The sequence below is a fragment of the Callithrix jacchus genome, chromosome Y, assembly GCF_049354715.1.
Source record: "Callithrix jacchus isolate 240 chromosome Y, calJac240_pri, whole genome shotgun sequence".
NCBI classification, from domain to species: Eukaryota; Metazoa; Chordata; class Mammalia; order Primates; family Cebidae; genus Callithrix; species Callithrix jacchus.
In genome coordinates this window covers 56,623-76,087 of record NC_133525.1, presented here as the reverse complement: position 1 = coordinate 76,087, position 19,465 = coordinate 56,623, and the positions used below count along the sequence as shown (strand labels likewise).

Below are 19,465 nucleotides of genomic sequence, written 5' to 3'. Positions count from 1 at the left end.
ATCCCAGACCACAAGGGAGGGTCCTCGGATCTCGTGTAAGAAGCAATTCAGCACGAGTCTGTAAAGTGAAAGCACAATTGTTTGTTCGCTTTTTTGTTGTTTTGTTTTGGTTTTGAGATGGAGTCTTTGTTGCCCAGGCTAGATAGAGTAGCGGTGTGATCTTGGCTCAGTACGACCTACGCCTCCCGGGTTCGAGAGATTTTCCTGCTTCAGCCTCCTGAGTAACTGGGATCACAGGAGCATGTCACCACACCTGACTAATTTTTATATTTCTAGTAGAGATAGCATTTCACCATGTTGGCCAGGCTGATCTAGAACTCTTGACCCCAGGTGATCCACCTGCCTCAGCCTCCCAAAGTGCTGAGATTACAAATGTGAGCCACAGTGTAAGTTTATTCTTTCCTTAAAAAGCAAGTTTTTTAAGAAGATGAAGATGAAATAGCTACTCCATAGAGCAGCCCAGAGGGTGCTGGTGCCCATCTTTAGGGTCATTTCTTCTTGACATGCTAAATGAGGGCTAGACTAATCATGACTCCCCTTTTATAGATCTTATAGGGAAACTTTCTGATGTTGCCATGGCATTTTTAAACTGTCATGGCACTGGTGGCAAATGTAGGAGTGAGGATGAGCAGAGGTCACTCTGGTCATCATCTTGGTTTCAGTGGGTCTTGGACTGGCTTCTTTACTGCAGCCTGTTTCTCTGACAAGGTCTCTGTGACCTGTATCCTGTGCTGCCCTCCTGTCTCATCCTGTGACTCAGAATGCCTTCACTGCCTGGAAATGAAACCCAGTAGGTCTCAGCCTCCTTTTACGCATCTCCTATTCAAGATGGAGCCGCTGTGGTTCACACCCCTCTGGCAGCTGGGCTCCCCGGGATCTCCTGAGGTTCTGTTGTCCCTCCGTGCCTAGCTCCTGGGTCCCTCCACCATCTCTGTCTTCCTGAGCCACCTGCCTCTGAGTTTCTTTATCAGCAAGAAGAGGAATCACTTTCAGGTTCGGCTTTTGGGGGAAAAGACGGACCAGGCAGGAAGTAGGGAGGAAGACACAGGCCCTGGTGTGGGCGATGGGGAGGGCAGAGCTGAGTGGGATCCGGCGGGTCTGGCTTTGTTCTTGTCTCTGCGAGTTGCCCATCGTGCAGACCTGCCCCTCTCCTTCCCCATCGCATCGGACGGCGGCTCTTCCCTCCAGTGTTCAGACCCCAGGCCCTGGGTCAGATCAATGCCTTTTTCTCCTGCATCCCATCAGTCAGCAGATTTGCTTGGCGTCATCTGAAAAATGCATCCAGCAGCAAGGCCCTGGCTCACTCCTTACTTCCGCCCCAGCCTCTCTCCACTTCCAGCCACAGGAGACCTGTGTGAGCTGAATTCATCACACCCTCCTCTGCTCAGACCTACAGCAGCCCCATTTTCCTCAGTCTGAGCCAAAGGCCCCACAGTGGCCCACCTGGCCCTCCCTGAGCTGCCTCATTGACTCCAGCCTCACCTTCCACCCGTCTCCCTCCCTTTCCCACCTACCCCATCCTCACACCTGCCTGATGTTCACACATCTCTCCAGGCATCTGCTTTAGCTGCTCTCCACCTGGACCACTCTCACTCTAGAAGACCCTTGTCCCCTCCAGCACCCCCCTGCAGTCAGGTCCACCTTCCTCACCATCGTTCAGCAAGGACACACCCACCCCATCCCTCTCCTTTCAGCATCTCTCTTCCTTGGCCTGTTTTGGGTTCATTTTTGCTGTTCCCCAGCACTTCCCACTTCCTAAAGGGCCCTTCAAGAAGCACCCGGAAGGGGCCAATGGCCTTGCTCTCCTTCCAGACTAGAAGCTCCACGGCAGCACAGCACACTCTTTGTGGCAGATTCAGTATCTAGTTAGTGCTCGGCATGCAGAAGGTGCTGGACAAGTGTTTGAGAACTACGGAAGAAGGGAGGGAGGGAGAAGGGTAGGAAAGAGGAAGGGAAGAAGGGAGGGATGGAGGAAGAAGGAGGGAGGGGAGGAGTGAAAATGGGGGAGAGAAGGCAGGATAGGAAAAGGGAAGAGATAGAGAAGGAGGGAAGGAAAGAGTTTGGAGAAAGAGGAAGAGAAGGAATGATGGCAAGGAAGAAAGGGAGGTAAAAAAAAGGGCAGAAAGCAAGGCAGGAGAGCAGAAGAAAGGAGTAGGGAAGAAAAGAAAGGTGGGAGGGAGGGAGGGAGGGAAGGGGGACAAAGGGAAGGAACTTATTTCCTCTCTAGGCCCAGCTGTCTCAATGTCCATCTGTCACTTGGCCAGCCTCCTGCATGGCCTCCTCCGGGCACAGTGACTCATGCCTGTAATCCCAGCACTTTGGGAGTTCGAAACAGGTGGATCATCTGAGTTCAGGAGTTCTAAACCAGACTGGTCAACATGGCAAAATGCCATCCCTCTTAACAAATACAAAGATTAGCTGAGCATCGTGGCAGGCACCTATAATCTCAGCTACTCTAGAATCTGAGGCGGGAGAATCACTTGAACCCAGGAGGCAGGAGATTACAGTGAGCCAAGATCGCACCACTGCACTCCAGGCTGGTAACAAAGCAAGACTCCATCTCAAAAAATAACAAAATACCTTCTCCAGGCAGCTGCCTTCTGATGATGCCCCTCCCCAGTTAAGCACAGACCCCAAACTCCTGCCTGACCCTAAAGTGCCAAGTGACGCTGTGCATGTACTCCTCTGGCCACACTGAGTGTCCTCTTAGTCATGCTGCTCCTTCTGCCTAGGTGTTTGCTGTCCCCTGTCTCAGAGCCTTCACTCCCTCTTCCCGGCTCCATCCCCTCATCCTCTGCCTGCCCAGCACCCACCTCCTGGCCATTTAACATGTAGCTCAGGTTGTAATCACAGTACTTTAGGAGGCCAGGGGGCGGAGGGTCACTTGAGTCCAAGAGCTTGAGGCCAGCCTGGGCAACAGAGTGAGACCCCACAACTCCACCAAAAATGTAAAAGGAAGAAACATGTAGCTCAGGCATTACCCACCCAGGTAGCCTTCCTGATGGCGCCATACCCAGGTGGGCTCGGGGCAGCCTGTCTCTGGGCATCAGATGCCTCCTTTCTGTGGCAGTGGTCCTGGGTCAGCTCCTGTAGGAATCCAGGCACAGGATGATGGTGGATGGATCAGGACTGAGGATCAGAGATGTGGAGAGGCAGACAGCTTTGGATGCAGTAGGCAGGATCAGCGGGATTTGCTGCAGGGTGACTGTCAGGGTGCAGGGGAGAATTCTGGACCAGCTTTGTCTTTATCTCTCTCTTCCCTCCAATCCCAGGAGAGCAAACGAGGCAGAAAGACTTGTGGGCCCGACTCACCAGCTCTATCCTCAGGAACTCAAGGACCATCAAGTTCCATGGCTGGGAGGGAGCCTTTCTGGACAGAGTCCTGGGCATCCGAGGCCAGGAGCTGTGTACCTTCTGGACCTCTGGCCGCCTCTTCTTTATGTCGCTGGTGTCCTTCCAAGCATCTACATTTCTGGTTATGTCACTCTAGTCTCTATGCTGAGCAGGACTGGGGAAGGAGTGCGGGGCTCAGGAGGTGAGGTAGGTGGAACCTCCCTGATCCTACCACCCTGTCCATCAAAACCCACACATTCTGGATCCTGTTCTCACCGGGTTTCTGCTTTCTTCTGCGTGAATGAATTAGTTCCATCATTCTGGTGAAGGTGACAGCGGCCGTTGAGGTCTGCTCTTCTGAGAGTTCCAGGCTTCCACTGATGTGGGGAGGAGGGTCAGGGTCAGACAGACTGCCGAGGTAGAATCCAGGGTCTGAGTGCCTTTCTTGCTGCTGGCCAGCAAATGTCCATAGCCACCCTGTCACTGACATGATCCTTGTTCTGCCGTTCTGTCATTTATTTCTTATTGCTCTCAGATCACTCTTCCTAAAGCACAGCTTTCAGAAGAATTTAAACATGTTGATGCATAGGCAAGGCACAGTGACTCATGCCTGCCATCTGAGCTCTTTGGGAGGCTGAGGTGCCTTGAACCCAGTTGGTGGAGGTTGCAGTGAGCCGAGATTGTGCCACTTCACTCCAGCCTGGGTGACGGAGTAAGACTTTGTGTCAAAAACCAAACCAAACAAAACAAAAATACCACAAATGGGACCAATATGGGCCTCATCCTACTCTCTCAGAATTTCACAGGCTTAGCCCTCATGTCTATCACCTTCACAAAAAGTACTTTCCTGACCACCTTCACCACCACCTGAGCACCCCTGCTTGTGCTAGTGCACTCTAACCTGCACCCGATTTCTCTTTACTTTTTTATTTTTGAAGACAGTCTTGCTCTGTTCCCCAGGCTGGAGTGCAGTGATGCAATGTCGGCTCACTGCAACCTCCACCTCCCAAGTTCAAACAATCCTCCCACCTTACCCTCCTGAGTAGCTAGGATTACAGGCAGTTGCCACCACGCCTAGGTAATTATCTTTTTTGTACCTTTAGTAGAGATGGCATTTCACCATGTCGGCCAGGCTGGTCTTGAACTCCTAACCTCAAGGGATCCATCCTCCTCAGCCTCCCAAAGTGCTGGGATTACAGATGGGAGCCACCGCACCTGGCCATACCTGCTTTAGTTTTTATTCTTCATAGCACTCTCCACCTGATGTGCTGTCTGTGTTAATGGTTTGTTTATGGATCGCCTGTCTCTTTCCCCCTCATTAGAATGATGGATCCATTAAGAGAGCAACAACTTTGTTTTCCTCATTGCTGTTTCCCCAGAGCCCGGAACCCTGTCAGGTATATGATAACCAGGCAGTAGTTATTCATAGAATGAATGAATGTAAGAATGAATAAATGGCCAGGTGCTGTGGCTCATGCCTGTAATCCTAGCACTTTGGGAGTCCGAGGTGGGTGGATTGCTTGAGGTCAGGGGTTTGAGACCTGCCTGGACAACATGGTGAAACCCCATCTCTACTAAAAATAAAAAAAAGTTAGCTAGGAATAGTGATGCACACCTGTAATCCCAGCTACTCAGGAGGCTGAGGCAGGAGAATTGCCTGTACCCAGGAGGTGAAGGTTACAGTGAGTCGAGATCATGTCACTGCACTGTAGCCTGGCAGAAAGCGAGAGACTGTCTCAGAAATAAATGAAAATAATTTTAAAAAAGAATGAATGAAAGACCAGAAGGCCTAGACAGAAGGAATATGTTACAGCAATCAATAGTGCACAAGGGAAATTACAGTGAATGAGAATTTTTTTTTATTTGAATATTTCAAGATAGCTAGAAGAGAATGATTTTCGTGTTCCCAAAACAAAAGATAAATATTTGAGGTGATGACTGTCTCAGTTACCCCAATTTGATCATTACATATTGTCTACAGCTGGGGTCCCCAACCCTCCTGGCCACGGATCTGTACCAGTAGCCTGTTTTTCTTTTTTTTTCTCTTTTGAGACAGAGTCTCAGTCTGTGCAGTGGTGCGATCTCAGGTTAAATGTAACCTCCATCTCCGATGCTCAAGTAATTCTTCCGCCTCAGCCTCCTGAGTAGCTGGGATTACAAGCATGTACCACCACACCTGGCTAATTTTTGTATTTTTAGTAGAGACAGGGTTTCACCATGTTGGCCAGGCTGGTCCCAAACACCTTACTTCAGGTGATTTGCCCTCCTCATTCTCCCAAAGTGCTGGGATTATAAGTGTGAGCCATTGCACCTGGGCTTTTTTTAAATTATTATTTGACAGGGAGTTTTGCTCTTGTTGCCCAGGCTGGAATGCAATGGCATGATCTTGACTCTCTGCAACCTCTGTCTCCCAGATTCAAGCCAGTTTCCTGCCTCAGACTCCCAAGTAGCTGTGATTACAGGTATGAGCCACCATGCCAGGCTAATTTTTGTATTTCTAGTAGAGACAGGGTGTCTCTATGGTGGTCAGGTTGGTCTCGAACTCCCAACCTCAGGTGATCCCCCTGCCTCAGTCTTCCAGTGTGCTGGGATTACAGGCGCGAGCCACCGTGCCCGTCTCACCTGCTGGGAACTGGGCAGGCAGCACAGCAGGTGAGCAGCGAACGGGCTAGGGAGGCTTTATCTGTGTTCATAGCCGCTCCTTATTTCTGGCATCACCACCTGAGCTCAACCTTCTGTCAGATGGGTGGCGTTGTTAGAGTCTCATAGGAATGCAAACCCTACCGTAAGCAGCACATGCGAGGGAGCTGGACTGCTTGCTCCTTATGAGAATCCAATGCCTGTTTATCTGTCAATGTCTCCCGTCACCTTCAGAAGGGATGCTCTAGTTTCAGGAAAAAAGCTCAGGGCTCCCACTAATTTTACGTTACGGTGAGTTGTGTAAATATTTCATTATATATTACACTGTAATAATAACAGAAATGGGTCGGGCACAGTGGCACATGCCTGTTATCCTATCCTTTTGGGAGGCTGAAGCAGTCGGATCACCTGATGTCGGGGGTTCAAGACCAGCCTGGCCAACATGGTGAAACACCGTCTCTGCTAAAGGTACAAAAACTGGCATGGTGGCAGGAACCTGTCATCCCAGCTACTTGGGAGGCTGAGGCAGGAGCATTGCTTGAACCCAGGAGCGGAGGTTGCAGTGAGCCACAATCATAGCATTTTGGGATGCCGAAGTGGGCGGATCACCTGAAGTCAGCAGTTCGAGACAAGCCTGGCCCACAGGTGGAACCTCGCCTGTAATAAAAATACATAAATTAGCTAGGTGTGGTGGTAGGAGCCTATAACTCCAGTTACTCGGGAGGCTGACGCAAAAGAATTGCTTGAACCCAGGAGGTGGAGGTTGCAGTGAGCCAAGATCATGTCCCTGGACTCCAGCCTGGGCAATATAGGAAGATTCTGGTTTTGTTTTTGTTTTTAAAGGCAAGCCAGTTACAATGGCTTATACCTATAATCCCAGAATTTTGGAGGCCAAGATGGAAAGATCACTTGAGGCTAGGAGTTCCAGGTAAACCCGGGCAACATAGTGACCCCCATCTCTACAAAACATTTTTTAAAAATTGGGCACAGTGGCATGTGCCCATAATCTCAGCTACTCAGGAAGCTGAGGCAAGAGGATTGCTGCAGCCCAGGAACTGGAGGCTGCAGTGAGCCATGCTTGTGCCACTGCACTCCAGCCTGGGTGACAGAGTGAGACCCTGCGTCTCAAAAAAAAAGAATTCAGAGTAGAGAAAGGTATGAATTGTAAGTTCAAGCATTGAACGTCTCACATTTCCTTCAGAAGTGTTGATGCGTGCCCCAAGAACTCTGCATTCATTTCCCAGCGCTGCCTTAAGAAAGTACCCTAAACTGTGGCTTCAACCACAGAGATTTATTCTCACAGTTCTGGAGACCAGGAGTCTGAAATCAAGGGATTTTTTATTGTTTGTTTGTTTTTTTGCTCTGAAGGCTGTGAGGGAGGTCCGTCCCAGTTCTCGCTCATGGATTCTCAGAGCCTCCAGAGTTCCTTGGCTTGCAGGTGGTCTTCTGTCTCTGTCTTGAAACTGTCTTCCCTTTGTAGGTGTCTTTGTCCGCACATCCCCTTTTTATAAGGACACCAGGCACACTGGATTAGGATTCACCCTCATTACCTCAGCTCGATCACATGGGAAGAGGCTATTTCCAAATAAGGTCGCATCCACAGACCCTGCGGCATAGGGCTTCAGCATCTTTCGGGGAGACAGAGCACAACGCATAACACTATAGATTTGCACATATTTTTAGTTTGAGTTTCTGGGTTTTATTTTTTATTTTTTCGTGTCGGATGAGTGATGTGATGATACCGTAACAAGTTTTGAGAATGGCACATATCATAAAATAGCCTGATAACCCAATTGTCGTGCTTAGGTTTTGGTTTTTTAAAATTTTAGTTTTTCTTGAGGCAGGGTCTTGCTGCAATACTCATGCTGGAGGGCAGTGGTGCAATCATGGGTCACCGCAGCCTTAACCTCCTGGACTCCAGCGATCTTCCCACCTCAGCCTCCCAAAGAGCTAGGATTATAGGAATGAGCCACCACCCCCAGCTGTTCCCTATTTTTTGTTTGTACGTTGTTCATTTTTCTGAAAAAACACACTTTTTATCTGTGCATGCTGGCTCATGCCTGTAATCCTCAGTACTTTGGGAGGCCAAGGCAGGTGGATCTCTTGAGATCAGGAGTTCAAGACCAGCCCGGCCCACATGGTGTAACGCCTTCTCTACTAAAAATACAAAAATGAGCTGGATGTGGTGGTGTGTACCTGTAATCCCAGTTACTCGGGAAGCTTAGGCAGGAGAACCGCTTGAACCCTAGAGGCAGAGGTTGCAGTGAGCCAGGTTCATACTACCGCACTCCAGACTGGGTGGCAGAGCGAGACTAACTCAAAAAAAGTGAAATATACATACATATAAGCGTGCACATGAACACACACACACACACACACACATACACCTTGGCAATTTTTTTATATATCAGCATTCACTGGTACGATGTAAATTCTATGGTAGATTTTATTTAGATTAATACAATCTAAATATTATTCTATTAAGTGCCACAACTAAAAAAAATAGGCCATGCATTTAAATGATTCAAAGTTCAAAAACTATGAAAGAGTATAGAACCGAGTCTCCCATATGGCAGCTCATGGCATATGTGTTTATGAAATCTACGTGAGGCCTGATACGGTGGCTCATGCCTGTAATCCCAGCATTTTAGGAGGCCGAGTCGGGTGGCTCACCTGAGCTTAGGAGTTTGAGAGCAGCCTGACCAACATGGTGAAACCCCATCTATACTAAAAACACAAAAAGCAACCGGATGCGGCGGTGAGCCCATATAACCCTATCTACTTTGGAAGCTGAGGCAAAAGAAGTGCTTGAACCTGGGGGACAGAGGTTGCGGTTAGCCAAGATCATGCAACTTCACTTCAGCCTGGGCAACGGAGCGAGACTCCATCTCAAAAAAGAAAAAAAAATCTAAATAAATTAACATTTAAGACAATGAAAGATTTGGTTCTTTGCGTGGGCCACATTTCAAGTGCTCCGCGGCTCATGGCCCGGAAATATGGTCTTTATTTCAAAAAGTTCTATCGGTTGGTGTTGGTGCAGCCTTAAAGCCGCTCTCCCACCCCTCCTCGAAGCCAACCACTGTTACGGTTCCTTTGGTGATTCTTTTCCGAGATGATCTATGCACACAATCAGCACGTGGAGTTAATATATTTACCTAATAAAATCAGCATCTCCCGTGTAGTGCAAATGACCATGTAATAGTCCATGGAATGGAATGTATTCAGCTAGTTTCATAATGAAGTGCTCTTAGTTTTTCCAGGTTTCCTGTTAAAATTATTCTGTCGAGAACACCATTCTCTCACAGAGTACATTTTAACAGTAAAATACCTGGCCAGAATGTTTATATGTTTTTCTCATTTCTTTTCTATTTTCTTTCTTTTTTTTCTTTCCTTTTCTTTCTTTCCCTCTCACTATTCCCTCTTCCTACTTTTTTCTTCCCTTTCCCGCTCTCATCCTCCTCTTTTTTCTCTCCCCCACTTTTTCTTTTACAAGGTCTTCTATTTAATGGCATAATCCTAATTCACTGCAGCCTTGAACCCCTGGGCCCAAGCGATCCTCTTTCCTCAGCCTCCCAAGTAGCAGAGACTAAAACCTGTGCCCCCATGCCTTTCTATATTTTTATTTTCTTTTTAGTGGAGATCGGTCTTACTATATTGTTCAGGGTCGTTTTCATCTATGTAGGTGCTTTTCAAGAGATCTTACCAAAAGGTACCTGGATAGAGCTTAGTCACTTGAAGCTCTTGTCCTTGTGTTGAAATTTTGTGTCTGCCTCCTCCATCCCAGGGAGTTACTTGAAAGATTCTATCCCCCTTTCAGGCAGATCAGTGACTTCAAAAAGTGTACGAATGTTGTGAGGCAAGGCGGAAGGATCACATGAAGTCAGGAATTTGGGCCCAGGCTGGCCAGGAAGGTGAAACCCTGCCTCTACCAAAAATACAAAACTTACATGAGCGTGGTGGTGCACGCATGTAGGCCCATCTCAGGAGGCTGAGGCATGCGAATTGTTTGAATCTGGAAAGCGGATGTTGCAGTGAGTCGAGATCGTGCCGCCGTACTCCAGCCAGATACAAATAGCAGCTTTAGACTTGATCTCGCCAGGCATGACCACTGGGCAGGTTCAGCATAGGATCACCGATTCTGCCTCAGTTTTCAGTGTCTTCTCTGGGGCCTGGAGTATAGCATCTGAAGCCGAGCTGGATGTCTTGCTGCATAAATACTCTCTCCACTTCCACCTTTTGCCATCAGCCTGGGTGAAGACTCATGTCAGGGGAGAGCCGTCGTCCTCCTACAGCCCCACCTGTCTGATGGCTGAGACTTCTGCCTCATTTCCAGAACTCCCAGGGGCCCTTGAACGTCTTGTTATCTGCTACATATGCACGCACAGATTGCCCGTACCTCCCCCTCAGACCTTCCTGCCACTCTCTATAGAGCTGTCTGAAGCCTCAAAATGTTTATTTGCCTTTGGAGAAATTCTACTTCCATCTGCCCCAGACTCATCAAAATTACAGTAACAGCCAGCACTCCAACTTTCTGGATCCTGTTCCAGCAGAGAGGAAGTCTGTTCTTCAAGTCCTCTTTGTAACCCCATTTAAGATGAGGAAACTGAGGCAGATGAGCTCATGAATACAAAGTGCCAGAGCTTGGGTTCAACCTCGAATCCCTGGGCCCAGGGGTTCGAGGCTCGTGTTCAACCTTAGAGTTTGTGGGATTTAAGGTTGATGTTGGAAGCGTTCTGTTTGGCACCCCCTACCCTGGTGTGTGGGGTCTGTGTCCTGGGTTGCCTGCAGAGCCCCAGTTTATGCCTGCTGACCTGACGCATTTGTGACTAGCGTTGTCTTTAACTGCAAAACGTCGTGGCTTGGGAGAGAAATTCTGTGCTCACCCAGTTCACCCGCACCCTGAGGAAGCTCTGACACCACCGCACAGCTTCTGATACATCCTGGAGAAAGCCAGCGCTAGGAGGTGCCTGTCAGAAGAAAGAGCTGCAAGCATCTACATCCACATGTCTGCAGACATATCTGTACAGATACATTCATATACACACATCCATATATATACATGTCTTTACATCCACACACACGTCTGTACACCCACACATTCATACACATGTCTACATATAGACACCTTCATGTACACATCACTGTACACACAATCCATATCCACACATTCATACACACCTATCTGTGTATTTTGGTATAGCTGTATACATACACATCTACACACATCCATGTACAGATAAATCTGTACACAGATGCATACACATTCGTCCACACACATCTGCACATACGTCGGTGGGGATCAGGGAAATACAGCATTAAGTAGTGACAGTCTGATAATAGTTAGTATTGTTTTGACATCTTTTGGGTGAACTGACTAGCTAGTGGCTATCAGAGGGGTGTGTGAGGTGTGTCTGCAGGTTGGCAGGGCCATCAAACGCGGTATCTGTAGTTGCTCGTGGCTTTCCTAGAGGATCTCTCATGTGGAGCCTTGGAGTGTAGTGAGCTGTTCCTGTGGCCCGCCTGCCAATGTCTGCACCAGTGACCAACAAAATTCTGGCTTCACGGGCCTCAAGGACTTTGGATTGTACAGTAAAAAACGCTATATGCCATCATCGGACGTGTCTGGTCTGCAAGTGGAGATCTGTTGCCAGTGGCGGGATGGGAGCTGGAAGAGCCAGGAGGATGTTGCAGTCAGACAGATTCAATAACCAGGGCTGGAGCTGGTGTGCAGCATAGTGGCAGATGAGGTTAGGCGTTTCTAGTCACATTCCATAGCGACGGTCGACTGAGTTCCTGATGGATCCAATGAGGATATGGAGGAAGAAGAGGAGTCCTCTGTGTTTATAACACAGGTTTCTAATTTTGAGAAATCCAGAGTTTAAAAAATTGGGGAAGGCCTGGGCATAGTGGTTCACACCTGTAATTTCAGCACTTTGGGTGGCCAAGGTGGGCGGATCACTTGGGATCATTAGTTTGAGATCAGCCTCGCCAACATGGTAAAACCCCGTCTCTACTAAAAATACAAAAATTAGCTGGGCACTGTGGTGTGCGTCTGTCATCCCAGCTACTTGAAAGGCTGATGCAGGAGAATCATTTGAACCCGGGAGGCGAAAATTACAATGTACCTGGATCCTGCCACTGCATTCCAGCCTGGGTGACAGAGTGAGACTCCGTCTCAAGAATAATTAAAAATTGTGGAAGAATCGGCATAGAAAGCCATTAGCTTGGCTATCTCCTGCCCTCTCTCTGGTCCCAGCTTGTGTAATCACGGCTGGGCTTGCTGTCCAAGCCTGTCATTTCAGATGACACCAAGGCCTTTTCAGGGCTAGAGAGACCTGCTGCCACCCATGTTCGGCAAGGCTGAGTGGTTTTAGGCACAGCTGGAGATGAAACTGGTGATGGGGGCAGCCCTGTCATCTTTACAGGGAACCTCACACAGCAGGTGGGCAGCAAGCTAGAGGCTGCTCCACATCACTGAGCCATCTGCTGAGTGACCAGGCCCATGTGACAGGTAGGAGATGCAACTCCCTGTGTCCTGTCTCCTCCGTGACCAGGCTAGGGTGTGGGCCAAATGCCTCCTGATGATCTTCATCACTTCAGTTTCTCAATATCAACATCCCATCTAAGGACAGACTCAGGCTCAGTGTGAGCCCAGAACTTCCCACAACCTCCAGCTGTCCCCACAAACCATAAAATAGCAGATTTTGGGTTGTTCTTATTCTCACCCACAATAAGAAACATATGTAAAACATTGGCCTAAAATACATGGGGCATTTAAAACACACACACAGGCTTAGCAGATGCTGGCACTGTGCCAGAGCCAGGGCGGTGACACCAGGGTGTGCCGCTTATGTTTTCTGAAAGATTCTAAGGTAAGGACAGGAGCCGGGGCTGGGGGCACTCGGAGCGGTGGCTGTTGACCACCTCATGTGGGTGTTTGGGAGTCATAACAGCTGGCCCATTTCCACCTGTCTGTTCTGGATGAACAGTGTTCAGTGTTGCAGACGCAGAAGCTTCAGAAGGTGAAATTTATTTAACGACCCATGATGTGTAGTTAATTCTTTTGTCATCTGTCCTATTTGATTTTGTTTCATTCTACTTCTTTTTTTTTTTTTTTTTGGAGACAGAATCTCACAGTGTTGCTTGGACTGGATGCAATGGTGCAATCTTGGCTCACCGCAGCCTCTGCCTCCTTTGTTCAAGCGGTTCTCCTGCCTCAGCCTCCCAAGTAGCTGGGATTACAGGTGCCTCCTGCCATACTTGGTTATTTATTTATTTATTTGTATTTTTGTAGAGGCGGCGTTTTACTATGTCGGCCTGGCTAGTCCGAAACTCCTGACCTCAGGAAATCTTCCTGCCTTGGCCTTCCAAAGTGCTGGAATTACAGGAATGACTCACTCTGGCCGGCCTCATTCTACTTTATCCTTGGTCCAAGCACAGTGCCCCACACCTATAATGCCAGAACTTTGGGAAGCCAAGGCAAGAGAATTGCTTGAGCCCCGGAGTTCAAGACCAGCCTTGGAAACATACTGAGACCCCTGTTTCTACAGAAAAAAAAGTGGTGTGTATATATATATGCACATGCACACACACACAAGTTAGCCAAGGTGGTGGCACATGTCTGTAGTACCAGCTACTTGGGAGGGTGAGGTGAAAGGATCGATTGAGTCTGGGAGGTCAAGGCTGCAGCGAGCCACGATCAGGCCTGTCTGTGGGCTGTTGTGCAGGGCACAGGTGTTGACTCTTCAAGGATCCCCCAATCCCAAGGACCCTGGGGTATTCCCGAGTCCTTTTTTTGCCTGGGGCTGGGGGTGTCGGTCCCTGGGGGCTGACCCTTTCATTTGCCTGCTCTCTATCCCTGCAGCACCGATGGAAAGGAAGGAGGCTGGATGATGAGTGGCTGCCCTGGATGCCAAGCTGTTCGTGTCAGGACTGTCAGGGCTGCATGCCCTTGGCCTGCTGCAGCAGCGGGGCTGGCTGTGGACCGAATCCCTGAGTATCCCGTATGGCCTCCCGGGTAAGGCACTGCATGTCTGGCTGCGGGGAAGGTGGAGGTGGCAGGGCCTTCCCCGGTTCCTGTGGCTGTGGCTCTGTGAGCTAAAATACGCTGTCAGAGAGAACAGGATTTTCCATCAGTCATTCTGTGGGCTCTGAGTAGGACTTAGTACCTGCTCATTAGGAAAAAAAGAAAAAAAGGTGTGTCTGTTTAGGGGACATTCATTTATCTCTTAAGACCTCCCCACGGACAGGTTTTAACGGAGTGACGAGTGAAGCAGACCACAGGGCTGGGAGAACACAACCACGGCAGAGCCAGGCTGGGCTTGGGCCTCCTCCTCTTGGAGCCCTGGTGGAGGGCTGCCTGGCAGAGGAGGGTAGGGGTTCTTTGATCGATCCTCACAGCTCAGGCAAAGCAGCCAGCGCACCAGTGCAGCACTGGCCAGAGGCTGCAGACAGAGAGCGGCTCAGACGGCGCCTACAGGCTGGCGAGTCGCACACTGCCACTGTACACAGATCCTGGCTTTCAGTCACAAGGCGGGTGCCCCGGCCTGGTGGGATGTCCAGAGAGAGCACCTGAGTCTGGCAAGTGGCGATCTGAGTACCCTGAGCTCATCCCCAGAGATGAACTTGCTTCCAATAGCATAGCCATATAGGAATGAATCCAGGGCTGGCACTTCAGCTTCAGTCTTATGTCTATTCATCTAGGATTGCTTCAGCCCTGGAGGCAGAGGTTGCAATGAGTCAAGAATGTGCCACCGTACTCCAGCCTGGGCAACAGAGTGAGATCTTATCTCTAAAATAAACAAATAATGTTTAAAAAAAAAAAAAAAAGCCAGTCACAGTGGCTTACACTTGTAATTCCAGCACTTTGGGAGGCTGAGGCAGGCGGATCACGAGGTCAGGAGTTCAAGACCAGCCTGGCCAACATGGTGAAAGCCTATCTCTATTAAAATACCAAAATTAGCCAGGCATAGTGGCAGCTGCCTTGTTCCAACTTCTGTCCTCTCCACCATCCGGGGCTAAGACCTTGCCCAATGTCAGGGTTGGCGTCCCTCTGACTGGCTGTTGAATGTGACCTCCATAGCCTCTCTTCTGTGCCAGAGTCCCATGGCCACCCACAGGGCAGTGAATTTGAAAAAGTGCTCAGGACTCTGCACACTATGCTGTTTACAGCTGTCATTGACTACAGTGAGAGAGGAGGCAGGAGTGTTGGCACAGGGAAGGGGGCCGGGGCGGAGTCTAGGATGAACCACGGCCAGCACCTAGTATCCTTTCCCAGTCCCTGTGCCTTCAGATGGGACGCACTTGTCTGTCCCAGCACTATGTCACCCAGGGTGTTTGGTGGGGCTGCCTAATTGGCAGGTGCCGCTGAGCTCAGCACACTGTCAGACTCCTAGGAGGCAAGCAGGGGTCTGGCATAAACCACGTTTGTACAAACAGTTCAGACGCAGAGCACCTCATATCACTCCTAGGATTGGTGGGAACCCTCCCCCATCCAAGTTCCCAGATAAGTTATGAGCAGGCCATGCAGAGGCAGCTCGGGTCTGCTGTGACAACTCACTAGCAATCTCCAGTGCCTGCTGCTCTATTCCTTTTCCTCCACTCCCCCCACCATCTTAATCCCAGGAAGAGGCCCTATCTCTTTGAGGCCTGGGCTGGGCCTCTGAGCTGCCCAGAGGCCTCACGGTGGGTGTTGGCTGCCAGTTGCAGGGCCCCTGGCCACACTGAAGGACTCCTACCTGGAAGTGATGTTGCGGCCCCTGGAGGAGGTGTGGAGGGAGTGGGCAGAGGAGGCCATGTGGTGGCTACAGGCCTGGGTGCCCGGGATGCCAGGCAACCAGGGTCCCAGGCCTATCAAGTAACCCTGGGGGTCATGAAAGGCACCCTGGAGCTGGTGAGTGAGAGCAAGGATGAGATGTGGCTGGCAGTTGAGGACGACCGAGACAGCTCTCACTGTCCCCTCCCTTTCCAGGTGGCCCACCAGATGCTGTCCTGGGCTGAGGTTAAGTTCTCATGGGCACTGAAGAGGCTCTGCAAAGCCCTGCTTGACCTGTATGGCCTCACAGCCAGGTAATGCTGGGTTTGGGGTGTCGCATGCAGCGTTCCTGCCATGTATCAGGTGCAGTGCTGAACGCTTCAACACGCTCTGACTCACTGACTACTTTGACCGCCCTACACAGAGGCTTCTTCACTCCTTATTTCACAGGAGAGAAAATGGGGTTTCTTCCTCACTCCAGAGAGACCTCGTGAGCACAGTCCCAGTGCAGGCAGGATTTTAGGAGCTGCTGCAGAGGAGTGCAGTGGGCAAAGCTGACCCCTGCCTTCAGGAAGCTCAGTTTTACTGAGAGACAGACACGAAGCCCAAGAAATCATCTACAGCAGAGTGTGCACAGCTCCCTGCAGAAAGCCTGAGAGTCCCCTCTTAAGCAGGCCATTCTGCTCTGTCACATTTCCTTGCTTTTGCTTTGTAATCATCTTTTTTTTGAGACGGAGTCTTGCTCTGTCTCAGTTGTGTGATCTCAGCTCATTGCAACCTCTGCCTCCTATGTTCAAGTGATTCTCCTGCCTCAGCCCTCCGGGTTGCTGTGACTACAGGTGTGTGCACTACTGCACCTGGCTAATTTTTTTGTGTTTTTAGTAGACAGGGTTTTGCCACTCCAGGCTGGTCTCAAACTCCTGATCTTCAGTCATGTAACCCCTTTGGCCTTCTAAAGTGTTGGAATTACAGGCATGAGCCACTACTCCCGACCTGTTATGTAATATTTTAAACACATAAAAGCCCTTCTTTCTTGCAGGTGGTGCAGAAGCCAGCTACAGGCTGGCTGTGGCCCACCGCTCATCGTTTACCACCACTGAGCCATACCTTAGGTGGCAAATGCTTGAGATGGAACATTGGTGAGACGGTGAGCTGGGGATCCTATGGTGTGGCCATGGCCAGCTTTGAGGAGAAGGTATAGTTCAAGCAAGAGCCACGGGGCAAGTGTGGAAAGAGAGCTCCAGGTGGGGGCTCCACTGCACAGGGACTGGGAGAGGGATGTGCTTGGCCTGTTTTTTTTTTGAGATGGAGTCTCATTCTCCGTCACCCAGGCTGGAGTGCCGTGGTGTGATCTCGGCTCACTGCAACCTCTCTCAAATTCAAGTGATTCTCCTGCCTCAGCCTGCCAAGTTGCTGGGATTACAAGCATTCACCACCATACCCGGCTAATTTTTGTATCTTTAGTAGAGATGGGATTTCACTGTATTTTCCAGGCTCGTCTCAGAATCCTGGGCTCCAGAGACTCGGTGCAGGGATTACGGGCATGAGCCACCGTGCCTGTCCTGTTTGAATAGCAAGGTGGTGGGGCTGATGCGACTGGGAGGTTCCAAGGCTAGGGGATGAGAGGAGGACTCTGGCTTCTGCACTGACCTACGAAGGTTGTGATCACCCATTTACTTCAAAAGGCCCCTTTTGTCTCTGTGTTGAGAACACGGGGGTGGTGGATAGAAATGGGGAACCCAGTCTAGAGCAGGGGCCTGGGGACCAAATATCCTTTTCCCTCACAGCCGTGATGCCCACCAGGAACCGGGCTACAGGCAAGGGGGCCGCCCCTTCTTCCATGCCGGTGGCCTTGCAGAGCATCTGGATTCTTGCTCTGCCTCTTCCTGGGATGTCTCTGCATCGGCTCTGTGTGCCTCAGTTTCCCCAGCTGTAGAATAGGGACCGGACCCACATCATGGGGAAAAGGCTCTACGTAATACAAGTTCCTGCTCCTGCCGCCTTGCGGTCAGAATGTAGGTTGAAGAAGGGAAGAGCTCCCAGGGCGGGGCTTTGGCTTGGTTGAACAATCACCTGCCTGGTTATTCGCCTACCCGGTGAGTGGAATCTCGTGGGGATACCAAAAAATGGGAACTGGCAGTGAGGGTGTCGAAGCTGCTTCCGGCCCCCAGCTGCAGGGCCTCTGGGCTCCCTAAAAGGTAAGCGAGTCTACCTGCCCGTCCCCCTCAGTGGCCCATCAACAACAGAGCGTGCAATATTTCTCTTCTCACTCCAACCCCACATGTGCCGAGATCTCCCCGATCATTCAGATCTCACAGGCTTGACCCTACTCTACATATTGAGAAAGTTCCAGTCCTCCCCTCAACTGTAGAAATTGCCTAGACCTGTCAGTCAGGCACACTGGCTTATGCCTGTAATCTCAGCACTTTGGGCAGATCACTTGAGGTCGGGAGTTCGAGACCAGCGTAGCCAACATGGGGAAACACTGACTCTACTAAAAATTTAAAAATCAGCCAGGCATGGCAGTGGCAGGCATGTAGTTCCAGCTACTCTGGAGGCTGAGAAAGGAGAATCACTTAAACCCAGGAGGCAGAGGTAGCTGGGAATCGAGATCATACCACTATACTCGAGCTTGGGAAACAGAATGAGATTCTGTCTCAAAAAAACAAAACAATTTCCTACACCTTCCAGCTCCTATTTTTTGCATCCACACACAGAGTCCCCCATGCTGCCCAAGACCCAGGGGGCAGATCAGACATGACATAAGATATCTGTGTCATGAAAATAGGGCAGCTTGTTTCTGTCCCGGCGTCACCCACCACCTCCGCTGTCATGCCAGCCTCTGTGCTCCTCCAGCTCATTATGTGATTTTCTAGAACAAGGACAGCCCTCCCCAAGATGCACCCCAATGCTGTCCACGGCAGAGCTCTTCCTGCAGACCTGTGAGCTCCCCCTCTGCAGCCAAAGAAAGCACGGCTCAGCAGCTTGTCCTGCTGGTTCCCTCTAGGAACTACTCAGTGGTGGTGACGCCGCTGCTTCCTGGGGGCGATGTGGTGTGGGGACTGGCTACCTAATGGAGGAGAAGCTGCCGTGGCCACTCCAACATCTGTCAAGGGTCAACATGCCATCCGAGTTCTACCGGCTCAGATGCCGCCTGCTGCAGGGTTTCTGGAGGCATGAGTCCTGCCCCGGGCTGTGCCACCCTACTCCCTGGGAGCCCCCACCCCATGGGCACAACAGCAGGGCCATGCAGGGGCAGGGACTGTGGGGGCACAGGGAAGCCTGCAGAGGCCTGTGGCATTACCGTGCTAGGCCCAGAGCTTATTGGACTTCCAAGGTCCTATGGGACTAGGGCTGAGGCTGCACATCCTGCTTTTCTCCAGATTATATGACCTTGCCCAGCAGTGCAGCTAAGGGCGGTGCTGGGACGACAGAGCTCTGGGCTCCCGAGAAGCTTGCCTGTGGCTCAGGTGAGTCTGCTAACATCCGTGGACTCAGCTTCCTTTACTGTGAAATGCAGGTAACCACGTGGCTTACTCACGTGGGTAAGAAGCATGTATGGTTTTTAATCACAGAGGGGAAAATTATCCCCTCATGTCCGTGTGGGAGCCACCGTACCCAGGCTTGGCAAGTAGCGGTTTATCGGTGTGCGACTCACATGGAAGTCTACCAGCTACCATAGAAGCGTGGGTGTAGTCAGGTCTAAGCAGCACGCTGATCTTGTAAAAAAAAAAAAAA

At 50.3% G+C, this 19,465-nt stretch overlaps 1 long non-coding RNA gene and 1 pseudogene across 2 annotated transcripts in view; one reads left to right on the top strand and one right to left on the bottom strand.

Annotated features, from left to right (window-relative positions):
• LOC144581266 (uncharacterized) overlaps positions 1-17,835 on the top strand; it is an 84,277-nt gene extending 66,442 nt beyond the window's left edge. Inside the window, exons 2-4 of one of the 2 annotated variants that reach the window (XR_013531845.1) lie at positions 13,838-13,990; positions 15,944-16,041; positions 16,767-17,835. This is a non-coding gene — a long non-coding RNA (uncharacterized LOC144581266). The other variant, XR_013531844.1, reaches the window with a different exon arrangement.
• On the bottom strand, positions 7,691-7,788 carry LOC144581348 (small nucleolar RNA U13; annotated as a pseudogene).
• Positions 17,836-19,465: the final 1,630 nt, after the last annotated feature.